The sequence below is a fragment of the Ranitomeya variabilis genome, chromosome 2 (genome assembly GCF_051348905.1).
Source record: "Ranitomeya variabilis isolate aRanVar5 chromosome 2, aRanVar5.hap1, whole genome shotgun sequence".
NCBI lineage: Eukaryota > Metazoa > Chordata > Amphibia > Anura > Dendrobatidae > Ranitomeya > Ranitomeya variabilis.
The window spans coordinates 794,674,275-794,688,315 of record NC_135233.1 but is presented as its reverse complement, the minus strand read 5'-3'; positions in this window follow the sequence as shown (position 1 = coordinate 794,688,315).

The window sequence follows — 14,041 nt, the reverse complement described above, 5'->3', positions numbered from 1 at the left end:
GTTATTTCCAGAGAAGTATTGCTGCAAAGTCAAATGTAACTTAGGACTCAATACACATTACCATTCATTCACTTGATATATTTACATTGAAGAATAATGTATGTAATTAATCATGTGATTGAAGCTTTCACAGATAATCGGTTTCTTGAGTTGCAGCTTTGAGGGGGACATGATTCCTAAGTAGCAGACTCAGATAGTTCTTAGCTATGAACTTCTGTAAACATCAAAGTTTGTCATGGATTTTTAAAGTAATTACTTTTAGTGTTTTATTTATAATGAATTAAAAATGACTATGTTCCAGTGCTATTTTATCATTTTCATGGTTATGGAGTACATAAAAAGTCTATCAAATTGCTGAACAAGGTTTCCTGAAATTAATTCTGCTCTATTGCCAACTTTAAATCAACTGTAGCTTGCAAATTAATTTATGTGTAATATTTACAGAGGAATGAATCAAAAAGGTAAGCAGATGAAAAGAAGATATTTTTCGTTGATCTGTGATTCTGAAATTATACAGAACAAAACAGATAAAAAAAGTAGATAATTTAAAATGGAACATGCACACTGTGAAAAACAAGCAAAATAATGTATCCAATGCGAAAAGAATTTTGGGGTAATTAATATCACTGTTTGGTCAGTATTGTATGACTACTTTTTACCTTTGTTTGTAGGCCTATTGTCTGCATCAATTAAAGAGGAGCTGTCACCAGGTCAAAACTAACAAGTGTTTAGTCTCATTTTATCCCTGCTGCTCCCCTGGATATTCCTCTTTTTTAAAAATCTGTCATTTGGTTCCAGAAATATGGGCGTTTTTTATTTAGTATGCCCAATATGCTAAATTTTATGCTATTTACCATAAAATTGATCAGAAGGAAAATATGAAGAGAAGTCTGTAGGTAAGCCCCCCAAAGAATCCTGTGAGCAATGCCATCTCGGTAAAGACCTTAAACACGAGAGCATTAGTTAGATTTTGGAACTGTGTGACGAATTTTAGAAAACAAAAAAGAAAAGTACTCAGGTGAGCTGGGAGAAAAAAATAAGAACTGGTCACACAGACCTGATGCCAGGTCCTCTGTAAATAGAATGTGTAATGTCATCAGTTAATGGGAATAGGACCTTGTGCATTTTTACCTTTTTATCGTGTGCATATTTCATTTTCGAAATTATCTGCATGTTTTTATCTATTTGGGTCCAGTAATAATAAATCAAAGAAAGTTATTCAAGCTGTTTGTGCTTTGGGAGGGTTGCTTATTTTGCAGGAACCTCACTGGTGTATTGTTTAGGCCTAGCGTGTGTAGTTATATTACTCAAAGACGTGGTGTACGTAAGAACAGTGCATTAATTGTCTCTAGATATCTTTAGATATCAGTAGATTATTCATACTCTGCATAAAAGTTGTTTTAGTAAAATTATATCTATAATATAACGCTGGGAGCGTCACTCTGTCCGAAGCCTTTATAGACTGTGCAAGCGCAAGCGCCGGCGCAGTCTGGACCCCACGGAGTGACGCTCCCAGGAGATCGCGGTATGCGTAAGCACTGAACGCACACCGCGATCTCCAACGGAGAAGCAGGGACGAGCCAGGAGGGTGAGTATGTGATATTTACCTGTCCCCGTTCCAGCGATGCGCGCTCCATCCTCCGCCTGAACTGAACGGTTCAGAGGGCTCGATGACGCGCTTAATGCGCGCCGCCCTCTGACTGAACAGGCAGAGGACCCGGAAGATGGAGCGGCGCGTAGCAGTGGAACGTTGGACAGGTAAATATAGCAAGTGCCGGGGGCCTGAGCTAGCGGCGACTCCGGCACCTGACCCCCCAGCGCGCCGGTGTCCCCGCCTGCTCAGGACGCCAGCACTCGGCATCCAGCACAGCCACGCACAGCCGCCCACACTCACCAGAGCCACGCACAGCCGCCCACCCTCACCAGAGCCACGCACAGCCGCCCACACTCACCAGAGCCACGCACAGCCGCCCACACTCACCACCGCCACGCACAGCTGCCCACACTCACCAGAGCCACACACAGCCGCCCACACACACCAGAGCAACACACAGCCGCCCGTACTCACCACCGCCACGCACAGCCGCCCACACTCACCACCGCCACGCACAGCCGCCCACACTCACCAGAGCCACGCACAGCCGCCCACACTCACCAGAGCAACGCACAGCCGCCCGCACTCACCACCGCCACGCACAGCCGCCCGCACTCACCACCGCCACGCACAGCCGCCCACACTCACCACCGCCACGCACAGCCGCCCGCACTCACCACCGCCACGCACAGCCGCCCGCACTCACCACCGCCACGCGCAGCCGCCCACACTCACCACTGCCACGCGCAGCCGCCCGCACTCACCACAGCCGCCCGCACTCACCACAGCCGCCCGCACTCACCACAGCCACGCACAGCCATCCGCACTCACCACCGCCACGCACAGCCGCCCGCACTCACCACCACCACGCACAGCCGCCCGAACTCACCACAGCCGCCCACACTCACCACCGCCACGCACAGCCGCCCGCACTCACCACCGCCACGCACAGCCTCCCGCACTCACCACAGCCGCTCGCACTCACCACAGCCACGCACAGCCGTCCGCACTCACCACCGCCACGCACAGCCGCCCGTACTCACCACCGCCACGCACAGCCGCCCGCACTCACCGCCGCCACGCATAGCCGCCCGCACTCACCACAGCCGCCCGCACTCAGCACAGCCACGTGCAGCCGCCCGCACTCTGCACAGCCGCCCGCACTCTGCACAGCCGCCCGTACTCTGCACAGCCACCCGCAGTCAGGGCGCAGGATGGGAGCACATGACAGGATGGGGACGCAGGATGGAGCAGCACATGATAAGATGTGGGCGCAGGATGGAACAGCACATGACAGGATGGGGACGCAGGATGGAGCACCACATGACAGGATGGGGGCGCAGGATGGGAGCACATGACAGGATGGGGACGCAGGACGTGAGCACATGACAGGATGGGGATGCAGGATGGAGCAGCACATGACAGGATGGGGCGCAGGATGGAGCAGCACATGACAGGATGGGAGAGCAAGATGGGAAGATGGGAGCAGCACATACCAGGATGGAGACCATATACCAATATAAATGCTCACCACCCAGGCGTAGAATGGGTTCAATAGCTAGTTAATAATATTTGAGAGAGAACCCTGTTGATCATTAGAGTTTACATTTTACAGGCGAGAGAGTGGTCCCCGCTGATGATAAGAGCTTACACTTTACAGGACAGCGAGAGAAACACCTTGTTAGGGCTAGCGGAATGCACCAAATAATTAGGATGGTATAAGGTGCGTTCGCAGCCCGGGGTCCACCGTGCAGAGATGGAACCTGCTGCTGAGTAATGACAGACTATATGGCAGAATAATGTGGATACACACACGGGTTAGCTTCACCCGGTATAAAGGAAGCGAACCCTGTTGAGTCACAGGGCCGCATTACCGCGCAAAGAGCGCAAGCAAAGAGTCACAGAACTCTGTCCCAAGACTAAGGGAAAGAGTTCCTCTAGACCTCTTGCGCTCGACACCGCAACTGGGGTGTCAGAGATTAACAGAAATAATAATAATTTAATGCACAAGAGTGCGTGCAGTGCCGCTCTGGCGGACGCCACTAACCACCCAGACTTGGGCCAGGAAAGCGCTCTATTAGCGCACAGCGCCGCACTGGCGGTCACTGCTATCAGACGCAGTATCGTGTGCTAGCTGTGCGGAATAGCACTGTCAGGTGCTAGTTAGCTTTCACCATTCGTGAGCAGTCAACAACACTAGGGATGGGAATGATTTGGAACTTTCATCCATCGACAGGCATACATCCACACATACGTTACTAAGTTTACACTAGCGCATTGCCGTGCGGCCATGCAAACATTTTATAGCGGAAGCTCTCCAGGACCTTCCTAGTTGTCCAATAGGAGCTGCTACAGGACCTGAGCATGTGACCCCCTGACCTCCAATGAGAGGTTGTCCCTTGGGCATGCTCAGAAGAATAAAAGCAGGACTTATTCCCAGGGACGCCTGCTCGCCGCTGATCAGTACTGGTTACAATGGCTGAGCCTGGAAGGACAGCAGTGACCAGCCGCACAGTATCAGCTTGAGCCAGAAGCTGGGACCGACATCTCTGCTGAGCAGGTTCCACTGCAGCTGGAAGAGAATGGGAGACCACAGCAGAGATGGTTCGAGATTCCTCGGTGGGAACTCGACACCTAACACACCTTGACCACAAGAGATTACACTTTAAAGGACAGTGAGAGAAACACCTTAACCATAACAGCACCATAAGATCTTCCACTTTACAGGTAAGATAGAGAAGACTCTGTTGACCATAAGAGCTTACAATTCTTACACTATACAAGTGGGAGAGATATAGAGATGACCCCGCTGACTAGGGTTGAGCGAAACGGGTCGATCATTTTCAAAAGTCGCCGACTTTTGGCTAAGTCGGCGTCTCATGAAACCCGATCTGACCCCTGTGCTTGTCGGCCATGCGGTACGCGACTTTCGCGCCAAAGTCGCGTTTCAATGACGCGAAAAGCGCCATTTCTCAGCCAATGAAGGTGAACGCAGAGTGTGGGCAGCGTGATGACATAGATCCTGGTCCCCACCATCTTAGAGAAGGGCATTGCAGTGATTGGCTTGCTGTCTGCGGCGTCACAGGGGCTATAAAGGGGCGTTCCCGCCGACCGCCATCTTACTGCTGCTGATCTGAGCTTAGGGAGAGGTTGCTGCCGCTTCGTCAGAAGCAGGGAGAGCGTTAGGCAGGGTCCACAAACCACCAAACCGCTTGTGCTGTAGCGATTTCCACTGTCCAACACCACCTTCGGTGTGCAGGAACAGTGGAAGCTATTTTTTTTTTCCTCAGCGCTGTAGCTCATTGGGCTGCCCTAGAAGGCTCCGTGATAGCTGTATTGCTGTGTGTACGCCACTGTGGAAACCAACTGCTTTTTTCAAAGCACATATCCTCTTGTTCCTTTCTGCACAGCTATCTTTTTTGTTTGTCCACACTTTTTATTTAATTTGTGCATCAGTCCACTCCTATTGCTGCCTGCCATACCTGGCTTAGATTACTGCAGGGAGATAGTAATTGTAGGACAGTCCCTGTTTTTTTTTTTTTTTTGGGGGAGATTAAGATTGGCATTTCTGCTACAGTGCCATCCCTGTGTGTGCCATCTCTCACTGAGTGGGCCATAGAAAGCCTATTTATTTTTTCCGTGATTTGTGTTCTAAATTCTACCTCAACACAAAAACACTACATCAATCAGTGGTAGAAAAATGTTGGCCTCAGTCAGGGCTTGTGTGCCACTGCTGTGTGTGCTATCTCTCATTCAGTGGGCTATAGAAAGCCTATTTATTTATTTATTTTTTTTCTTATTATTTGGTTTCTAAAGTCTCCCTGAAAAAAAAAAAAAAAAAAAAAACAGTGGGAGAGTAATATTGCCCTTTCAGCTTGTGTGCCAGTCTTGACTCCTGGGTGTGCCACCTCTCTCTCATTCAGTGGGCCATAGAAAGCCTATTTATTTTTTTGTTTTTTTTAATATTATTTGGTTTCTAAAGTCTCCCTGAAAATAAAAAAAAAAAACTTAAAAAAACAGTGGGAGAGTAATATTGCCCTTTCAGCTTGTGTGCCAGTCTTGACTCCTGGGTGTGCCACCTCTCTCATTCAGTGGGCCATAGAAAGCCTATTTATTTTTTTTTTTAAATATTATTGGGTTTCTAAAGTCTCCCTTAAAAAACAAAAAATACATAAAAAAACAGTGGGAGAGTAATATTGCCCTTTCAGCTTGTGTGCCAGTCTTGACTCCTGGGTGTGCCACCTCTCTCATTCAGTGGGCCATAGAAAGCATTTTTTTTTTCCTTGATTTGTGTTCTAAAATCTACCTCAACACAAAAACACTACATCAATCAGTGGTAGAAAAATATTGGCCTCAGTCAGGGCTTGTGTGCCACTGCTGTGTGTGCTATCTCTCATTCAGTGGGCTATAGAAAGCCTATTTATTTATTTATTTTTTTTCTTATTATTTGGTTTCTAAAGTCTCCCTGAAAAAAAAAAAAAAAACAGTGGGAGAGTAATATTGCCCTTTCAGCTTGTGTGCCAGTCTTGACTCCTGGGTGTGCCACCTCTCTCTCATTCAGTGGGCCATAGAAAGCCTATTTATTTTTTTGGTTTTTTTAATATTATTTGGTTTCTAAAGTCTCCCTGAAAATAAAAAAAAAAAACCTTAAAAAAACAGTGGGAGAGTAATATTGCCCTTTCAGCTTGTGTGCCAGTCTTGACTCCTGGGTGTGCCACCTCTCTCATTCAGTGGGCCATAGAAAGCCTATTTATTTTTTTTTTTAAATATTATTGGGTTTCTAAAGTCTCCCTTAAAAAACAAAAAATACATAAAAAAACAGTGGGAGAGTAATATTGCCCTTTCAGCTTGTGTGCCAGTCTTGACTCCTGGGTGTGCCACCTCTCTCATTCAGTGGGCCATAGAAAGTCTATTTATTTTTTTTTTTAAATATTATTGGGATTCTAAAGTCTCCCTTAAAAAACAAAAAATACATAAAAAAACAGTGGGAGAGTAATATTGCCCTTTCAGCTTGTGTGCCAGTCTTGACTCCTGGGTGTGCCACCTCTCTCATTCAGTGGGCCATAGAAAGCATTTTTTTTTTCCTTGATTTGTGTTCTAAAATCTACCTCAACACAAAAACACTACATCAATCAGTGGGAGAAAAATATTGGCCTCAGTCAGGGCTTGTGTGCCACTGCTGTGTGTGCTATCTCTCATTCAGTGGGCTATAGAAAGCCTATTTATTTATTTATTTTTTTTCTTATTATTTGGTTTCTAAAGTCTCCCTGAAAAAAAAAAAAAAAAAAACAGTGGGAGAGTAATATTGCCCTTTCAGCTTGTGTGCCAGTCTTGACTCCTGGGTGTGCCACCTCTCTCTCATTCAGTGGGCCATAGAAAGCCTATTTATTTTTTTGGTTTTTTTAATATTATTTGGTTTCTAAAGTCTCCCTGAAAATAAAAAAAAAAAAACTTAAAAAAACAGTGGGAGAGTAATATTGCCCTTTCAGCTTGTGTGCCAGTCTTGACTCCTGGGTGTGCCACCTCTCTCATTCAGTGGGCCATAGAAAGCCTATTTATTTATTTTTTAAAATATTATTGGGTTTCTAAAGTCTCCCTTAAAAAACAAAAAATACATAAAAAAACAGTGGGAGAGTAATATTGCCCTTTCAGCTTGTGTGCCAGTCTTGACTCCTGGGTGTGCCACCTCTCTCATTCAGTGGGCCATAGAAAGTCTATTTATTTTTTTTTTTAAATATTATTGGGATTCTAAAGTCTCCCTTAAAAAACAAAAAATACATAAAAAAACAGTGGGAGAGTAATATTGCCCTTTCAGCTTGTGTGCCAGTCTTGACTCCTGGGTGTGCCACCTCTCTCATTCAGTGGGCCATAGAAAGCATTTTTTTTTTTTTCCTTGATTTGTGTTCTAAAATCTACCTCAACACAAAAACACTACATCAATCAGTGGGAGAAAAATATTGGCCTCAGTCAGGGCTTGTGTGCCACTGCTGTGTGTGCTATCTCTCATTCAGTGGGCTATAGAAAGCCTATTTATTTATTTATTTTTTTTCTTATTATTTGGTTTCTAAAGTCTCCCTGAAAAAAAAAAAAAAAAAAAAACAGTGGGAGAGTAATATTGCCCTTTCAGCTTGTGTGCCAGTCTTGACTCCTGGGTGTGCCACCTCTCTCTCATTCAGTGGGCCATAGAAAGCTTATTTATTTTTTTGGTTTTTTTAATATTATTTGGTTTCTAAAGTCTCCCTGAAAATAAAAAAAAAAAAACTTAAAAAAACAGTGGGAGAGTAATATTGCCCTTTCAGCTTGTGTGCCAGTCTTGACTCCTGGGTGTGCCACCTCTCTCTCATTCAGTGGGCCATAGAAAGCCTATTTATTTTTTTGGGTTTTTTAATATTATTTGGTTTCTAAAGTCTCCCTGAAAATAAAAAAAAAAAAACTTAAAAAAACAGTGGGAGAGTAATATTGCCCTTTCAGCTTGTGTGCCAGTCTTGACTCCTGGGTGTGCCACCTCTCTCTCTCATTCAGTGGGCCATAGAAAGGCTATTTATTTTTTTGGTTTTTTTAATATTATTTGGTTTCTAAAGTCTCCCTGAAAAAAAAAAAAAAAATAAATTAGGTGGGAGATTAATATTGACATTAGTGCTTGAGTGACAGTCCTGCGTGTGTGTCATCTCTGTGATTTTGTGCCACAGAAAACAGAGTGTGTAACATTGTGCCTGATTTTCCTTGTGGTCTCACCAACCTGTTAAGGGATATTGAAATCATACTGAAGTTATAGCTCACCGTGTAAGTTGTTTGACAGCAACAAATAAAGTTACTTTGGTTAAGATTTTAAAACAATGAGGAAGTCTGGTGCAAGAGGTCGTCGTGGGCGTTCATTGTCAGCTGGTAATGATGGTAGTGGTAGTGGAGCATCAGGTGGTCGTGGGGATAAAAATATTCCACCTAAGTCTGGAGCTGTGGAGCCAGTTTCGTCGTCAGGCTACACAAGGCCTCGAACGCTCTCTTTTCTGGGAGTAGGAAAACCGCTTTTAAAGGCGGAGCAGCAACAGCAGGTTTTGGCTTACATTGCAGACTCAGCCTCTAGCTCTTTTGCCTCCTCTTCCGAAACTGGTAAATGTAAAAGCAGCGCGTCACTTGTGGATGTTCACGGTCAGGGACAAGTCGCTTCCTTGTCCTCCTCAGCAAAAACTACAACAAGAGAGAAGGATGCAGCAGGCGACACAACGGGTCACTCCATGGAGCTCTTTACACATACCGTCCCTGGCTTAGAAAGTGAAACATTTAACAGGCCATGCCCATTACAAGTATATTCTGACATGGAGTGCACTGATGCACAGCCACAGCCAGAGTACTATGCTGCTCCTTTGACTCAGACCACCACATTGCCCTCTCAGGGTACAGATCCACAATCAGACCCTGATGAGACTATGTTGCCCCGCCACGAACGCTATACCACCGACCGACACAGTGACACAGACGAAGTTGCACACGAGCTCGAAGAGGAGGTAATAGATGACCCAGTTATTGACCCCGATTGGCAGCCATTGGGGGAACAGGGTGCAGGCGGCAGTAGTTCAGAAGCGGAGGTGGAGGAGGGGCCGCAGCAGGCATCAACATCGCAACAGGTTCCATCTGCCGGGCCCGTATCTGGCCCAAAACGCGTGTCAAAGCCAAAACCTGTTGGAGGACAGCGTGGCCATCCGGTTAAAGCTCAGTCTGCAATCCCTGAAAAGGGATCCGAGTCTAGGAAGAGTGCAGTCTGGCATTTTTTTAAACAACATCCAACTGATCAGCGCAAAGTCATCTGTCAAAAATGTTCAACTAGCTTAAGCAGAGGTCAGAATCTGAAAAGTCTAAATACTAGTTGCATGCATAGACACTTAACCACCATGCATTTTCAAGCCTGGACTAACTACCAAACGTCCCTTAAGGTTGTAGCACCCTCGGCCAATGAAGCTAGTCAGCAACGCAACATCCCTTCCGTCACTGTAAGGCCACCATTTTCCGCACCACCGGCAGTATCTGTGCAGGTTTCTTTGCCAGCCAAAAGCAGTCAGGGTCAGGGAACCACCAGTTTTGTAGGAGGAAATATTGCATCTAGGGCACCGGCAGAAACAATACCGTCTCCAACCGTCTCTCAGTCTGCCATGTACACCGGCACACCCGAAAGTTCCACGATCTCCAGCTCTCCAGTCCAGCTCACCCTACATGAGACTCTGGTTAGAAAAAGGAAGTACTTATCCTCGCATCCGCGTACACAGGGTTTTAACGCCCACATAGCTAGACTAATCTCGTTAGAGATGATGCCCTACCGGTTAGTTGAAAGCGAAACTTTCAAAGCCCTGATGGAGTACGCTGAACCACGATACGAGCTACCCAGTCGACACTTTTTTTCCAGAAAAGCCATCCCAGCCCTGCACCAGCATGTTAAACAGCGCATCGTCCATGCACTCAGGCAATCTGTGAGTACAAAGGTGCACCTGACTACAGATGCATGGACCAGTAGGCATGGCCAGGGACGTTATGTGTCCATCACGGCACACTGGGTGAATGTGGTGGATGCAGGGTCCACAGGCGACATCAATTTAGGGACAGTTGTGCCTAGCCCACGGTCTAGGAAACAGTTGGCTGTAGGCGTTCGCACCCCCTCCTCCTCCTCCTCCTCGTCCTCCTGCAGAAGCTACAGCTCTTCCACAGAACGCAGTCTGCCAACCACTCCATCGGCAGATGACACTGTTGCACACCAGTTGTCCCATTATGGGCCAGCTACTGCCAAGCGTCAGCAGGCTGTATTGGCTATGAAGTGTTTGGGCGACAACAGACACACCGCGGAAGTTCTATCCGAGTTCTTGCAACAAGAAACGCAGTCGTGGCTGGGCACAGTAGATCTTGAGGCAGGCAAGGTAGTGAGTGATAACGGAAGGAATTTCATGGCTGCCATCTCCCTTTCCCAACTGAAACACATTCCTTGCCTGGCTCACACCTTAAACCTGGTGGTGCAGTGCTTATTGAAAACTTATCCTGGGTTCTCCGACCTGCTCCTCAAAGTGCGTGCACTTTGCTCACATATCCGACGTTCGCCTGTACACGCCAGCCGTATGCAGACCTATCAGCGGTCTTTGAACCTTCCCCAGCATCGCCTAATCATAGACGTTGCAACAAGGTGGAACTCAACACTGCACATGCTTCAGAGACTGTGCGAACAGAGGCGTGCTGTTATTTATTTGTGGGAGGATACACGGGCAGGCAGTAGGATGGCAGACATGGAGTTGTCAGGTGTGCAGTGGTCTAAGATACAAGACATGTGTCAAGTCCTTCAGTGTTTTGAGGAATGCACACGGCTGGTTAGTGCAGACAACGCCGTAATAAGCATGAGCATCCCCCTAATGCGTCTGCTGATGCAAAGTTTGATGCACATAAAGGAGCAGGCGTCTGCACCAGAGGAAGAGGAAAGCCTTGATGACAGTCAGCCATTGTCTGGTCAGGGCAGTGTACAGGACGAGGTAGCTGGCGAAGAGGAGGTGGAGGACGAGGAGGATGATGGGGATGAGTATATTTTTAATGCCGAACCTTTCCCGGGGGCACAGGAAATTGGTTGCGTGTCACGGCCGGGTTCTGGTTTTTTGAGGGACACAAGTGACGTAGATTTGCCTGCAACTGCCCCTCAACCAATCACAACCGGAGATTTGACAACTGGAACTTTGGCCCACATGGCGGATTATGCCTTACGTATCCTAAAAAGGGACACACGCATTACGAAAATGATGAACGATGACGATTACTGGTTGGCCTGCCTCCTTGATCCACGCTATAAAGGCAAATTGCAAAATATTATGCCACATGAGAACTTGGAACTAATATTAGCAACCAAACAATCAACTCTTGTTGACCGTTTGCTTCAGGCATTCCCAGCACACAGCGCACGTGATCGTTCTCACACGAGCTCCAGGGGGCAGCAGACTAGGAGTGTTAGGGGTGCACACATCAGAAGTGGTGTTGGACAGAGGGGTTTTCTGACCAGGTTGTGGAGTGATTTTGCTATGACCGCAGACAGGACAGGTACTGCTGCATCAATTGAAAGTGACAGGAGACAACATTTGTCCAGTATGGTTACTAACTATTTTTCATCCCTTATCGATGTTCTCCCTCAACCGTCATTCCCATTTGATTACTGGGCCTCCAAATTAGACACCTGGCCAGAATTGGCAGAATATGCATTGCAGGAGCTTGCTTGCCCGGCAGCAAGTGTCCTATCAGAAAGAGTATTCAGTGCTGCAGGTTCAATATTAACCGAAAAAAGGACTCGTCTGGCTACCCAAAATGTTGACGATCTAACATTCATTAAAATGAACCACAACTGGATTTCGAAATCTTTTGCCCCACCTTGCCCGGCCGACACCTAGCTTTCCTATGAAAAGCTCTTGCCTGTGAATTACTTTTCTAATGTCTAATTTGCTGCAGCTGATTGTACAGCATACGACATGTTTACACCTCCCTAAATGGCCAAACTCCCCACACGGGGCCGTGGTATCGCGACTTGGCGCAAGCACCCGTGAGACTGCTGTTTGTCTGAAGAGGTGGGTGTGCTCGCTTTTGGTTGACGGCATTGCTACTGGGTCCCTCATAGTACAATGTAGTGTCTCTGGCGGTGGTGGTGCGCACCCAACGTCAGACACACCGTTGTAACATGAGGGGCCCTGGGGCGGTCCCGCCGGCCTCAAGAGAGTTCCCCCCTACCCCAGCTCAAAATGTGCTCTACCACGTGCAAAATTATGTCGCACAGCTCCACCAATCTTTAGTCTATTCGCTGACATCATTCAATGTCTGGCACTGACAATACAAATTTGTAGACATCTATGATGCAACTTAAAGTAGTCTGTGTCTGTGTCCTATATTGGCACCATTAAATAGTTACTGCCAAATTACTATGTCAGAAACTCAGTAGATGAGCCCACCCCTGTACCTAAGTATGACACCTTTTTTTTTGTTTTGGTTGTTTTGCGAGACATTAACATCTATTTATATTTTGGGAGTACTGGGACAGACACTCCTTGCACTACTCCTCCACTCACCACCAAGCTGCCTGTGTATCCATGTAACCGCTGTAAAGCTGCCATGAGCCTATTGTTTGTTATTTTAGGCCTTTGATAGCCTGTCTGCGGTCCCTACTTTAAATACTCCTCCACTCATCACCAGCTGCCTGCCCGTGTATCCATGTAACCGCTGTAAAGCTGCCATGAGCCTATTGTTTGTTATTTTAGGCCTTTGATAGCCTGTCTGCGGTCCCTACTTTAAATACTCCTCCACTGACCACCAAGCTGCCTGTGTATCCATGTAACCGCTGTAAAGCTGCCATGAGCCTATTGTTTGTTATTTTAGGCCTTTGATAGCCTGTCTGCGGTCCCTACTTTAAATACTCCTCCACTGACCACCAAGCTGCCTGCCCGTGTATCCATGTAACCGCTGTAAAACTGCCATAAGCCTATTGTTTGTTATTTTAGGCCTTTGATAGCCTGTCTGCGGTCCCTACTTTAAATACTCCTCCACTGACCACCAAGCTGCCTGCCCGTGTATCCATGTAACCGCTGTAAAGCTGCCATGAGCCTATTGTTTGTTATTTTAGGCCTTTGATAGCCTGTCTGCGGTCCCTACTTTAAATACTCCTCCACTGACCACCAAGCTGCCTGCCCGTGTATCCATGTAACCGCTGTAAAACTGCCATGAGCCTATTGTTTGTTATTTTAGGCCTTTGATAGCCTGTCTGCGGTCCCTACTTTAAATACTCCTCCACTCACCACCAAGCTGCCTGTGTATCCATGTAACCGCTGTAAAGCTGCCATGAGCCTATTGTTTGTTATTTTAGGCCTTTGATAGCCTGTCTGCGGTCCCTACTTTAAATACTCCTCCACTCACCACCAAGCTGCCTGTGTATCCATGTAACCGCTGTAAAGCTGCCATGAGCCTATTGTTTGTTATTTTAGGCCTTTGATAGCCTGTCTGCGGTCCCTACTTTAAATACTCCTCCACTGACCACCAAGCTGCCTGCCCGTGTATCCATGTAACCGCTGTAAAACTGCCATGAGCCTATTGTTTGTTATTTTAGGCCTTTGATAGCCTGTCTGCGGTCCCTACTTTAAATACTCCTCCACTCACCACCAAGCTGCCTGTGTATCCATGTAACCGCTGTAAAGCTGCCATGAGCCTATTGTTTGTTATTTTAGGCCTTTGATAGCCTGTCTGCGGTCCCTACTTTAAATACTCCTCCACTGACCACCAAGCTGCCTGCCCGTGTATCCATGTAACCGCTGTAAAACTGCCATGAGCCTATTGTTTGTTATTTTAGGCCTTTGATAGCCTGTCTGCGGTCCCTACTTTAAATACTCCTCCACTGACCACCAAGCTGCCTGCCCGTGTATCCATGTAACCGCTGTAAAACTGCCATGAGCC